This window comes from Dendroctonus ponderosae, unplaced genomic scaffold (genome assembly GCF_020466585.1).
Source record: "Dendroctonus ponderosae isolate FM_Combo_2020 unplaced genomic scaffold, Dpon_F_20191213v2 Dpon_F_20191213_1269, whole genome shotgun sequence".
In the NCBI taxonomy this organism is placed as follows: Eukaryota; Metazoa; Arthropoda; class Insecta; order Coleoptera; family Curculionidae; genus Dendroctonus; species Dendroctonus ponderosae.
The window spans coordinates 106-2,653 of NW_026017391.1; the positions used below are offsets into that span (position 1 = coordinate 106).

At 41.2% G+C, this 2,548-nt stretch overlaps 1 long non-coding RNA gene across 1 annotated transcript; it reads right to left on the reverse strand.

Moving 5' to 3' along the window:
* Positions 1 to 1,073: 1,073 nt before the first annotated feature.
* Positions 1,074 to 2,026, reverse strand: LOC125503170. Its single transcript, XR_007280706.1, has 3 exons — positions 1,916 to 2,026; positions 1,710 to 1,851; positions 1,074 to 1,204 (listed from the first exon to the last, which is right to left on the reverse strand). It is a non-coding gene; the product is annotated as an uncharacterized LOC125503170 (long non-coding RNA).
* Positions 2,027 to 2,548: the final 522 nt, after the last annotated feature.

A 2,548-nucleotide genomic window follows, 5' to 3' on the forward strand; every position in this document is an offset into this window, starting at 1 on the left:
AATAAGCGCTTAAAAATTGTTGGCTTAGAATCATTTCTTTCAGGAAACTTTTGAGCATAAACTCGAGAAGCCAATAAACATTTTTTATGAGATTCTCCAAGGGTGAAAATCATGTCAATACGCTCTTCTCTTGGACAATTCTTCATTTTCACTTAGCAACACAATAATAATATTAAAATAACGACCAACACGTCTACAATTACAAAAAACAATACCACTGTAGCTATCAAAAAGAGACTTTGCCGTCTAAACTGACAAATAAAATAAATTATTTGACATGTGTAAATGGCATAGCCAACTTAGATAGATTGGAACCTTAAATTAAACATCACCAAATGGTGCACAGAACGACTATTTGGCGTATTTTGGAAAAAGGCAAAAACTTAGCTATTAACATCCTAAAACCATTCGACAGGCAATTAAAAATTGCATTTCCTGGTAAGTGAAAAAATATGGGGTTGTATTTAAATTAATCAAGTTAGAGCCACGAAAAGTTCCTATTTGATTAATTTAAATTTGTGGACACCCTGTATAACATGGTAAGTTTATTAGCATTGGGATATAAAATATTATATCTTGATACACTTCACTATAAATTACGCTTACATAACTTAAATGCTTCTAAAGTATTTGACACGTGAAAATTAGATTAGAATTTGATTAAATTCGTATTATTTAAAAAACCTTAAGATTTAGGTGTTATAAACCTTATTAAAACAGACACTTATTTTGTTCAGCGAATCCAAAAATGCAATAATATACAGGACATTTCATTAAAAAAAAAACGCAACTTTGACACCTTTAGAGCCTTTGGGATCCTGCACATTACAAAAATATTTTTAAAATGGGAGCTCGGGTAGGCGTCGGACAATTCATAAAATAATACTTTTTAAAAATCACACGGTTTAGCCGCAAACTTCCGTGCCGTACAGCGTGAATAACCCTGTATAAACTATATAGTTGACGTAGATATTTTAGACTGACCTTGCAGCACGCGATCCAGATGGCCAGTTTCCATTTGCCAGACGTAGACGGTCCCATCCGAACAGCCGATGATCATAAAGTCATCTTTGGGGCGCCACTTGATCGTGGTGACTGGAAACAAGTGCCGCGACGCTAGACAGACGCACTTTCGCTCAGCCAGACTCAGCAACGTGACCGAGTGGTCGGACGCCACTGCACAGATGCACTTTTGAATGCGAGCCTGCAATGCAAAAGCGTTAGAAACGCTGTCGTGCTGCGCCCCCCATCGGATCGGCTTAGGCCCATTTTCATCAAGCGATCTTAAACCAGTTCAACGTCTGAAACTCAGTTTGACGCGCTAAACGGATTTCACCAACACCTTAAAGTTAGTTTGTGCTTAAACGTGTTTAAAGAAACGAACTGGTCGATTTTGGGCGTTTATAGCTTTAAACGCCGTTTAAAGACCTGATCTAACTTCAGTGGGTAAAGAATTGTTGTTGTTGTCGGTCGACCGAAAAATAATAAAATAGAAATGGCACGTAGGCCAGTTTATAACTTAATTTTCGAAGAAGTCTACGAATATTTTAATGTTCTGCTTCTACACCTTCACAAACTGCGCTTCAATAAACGCAGTTTGTGAAACGTGCCGAAGCGCTGGTGAAAACGGTCCGTCGTTAAACGCGTTTAACATAAACTTAGTTTCGTCAAACTGCGTTTCGCTTGTTTCTGATGAAAATGGGGCTTACGCTGCAGTTGTCCGGCGGCACCAGCAGCTGCGTGATTTCGCCTGCGTGCACGCAGAACCGATGAATGAGCGAGCCGGTGACTAAATCCCAGAGACAGACGGCAAAGTCCACGCCTCCAGACACCAGAAACTGTCTCTCGTATCTGGAATTTGAAGAAAACGTTGAATCAATCGGATGGTTTAGTTTCGCTTTTCGCTCGTTCATACCTGGGATGCTCCCGATGGGGATGCAGCAGACAGTTGACGCGACCATGGTGCCCCGACAGGATCTGGTGGGGGGGCCAATCTGTAAAGTTCCCGTCTTAGTGCGTTTCAATAGCGCCCCATACACGGCAGATTATCCGTACAGTTCAGATGCGTAGAGATTTGATTGGACAGATCCAGATCGGACGAATTAAACCTTTTCCTGTCCACTAATTAACATACCAAGCACGAGTGGCGATTCTTCCAGTCGGATTGGAGATCCGATCAAATCGGCCCGTTAGTGGAGTGAAATCTTACGTTTCAGACCGACTTGATCTGGCGCGTGTTATTTCAAGTGAACAGAAAGATCTGGTCGTGGCAGAGCCGATTAGTTAAACTAAATGTTTAAAATGCGAAGCAAGAAACGGATAGCGATTGCTTGTGCTGGCATCATAGTGTTTTCAGAAAATCTACGCAAAAACAAAGTGAGAAGAAAGTGGGTAGATTAGAGACTATAGACTGGAGGAGCGTCGGTAGCCATAGGCAAAAATGCGGCAACAAAATTAGAAATCGAATGCACGCTGGGATTTTTTATACACGCGGACCTATTGTGAGAGAGAACGCTAGTAGGCGGGTACTGGCTGTGGGTGTCCCGCA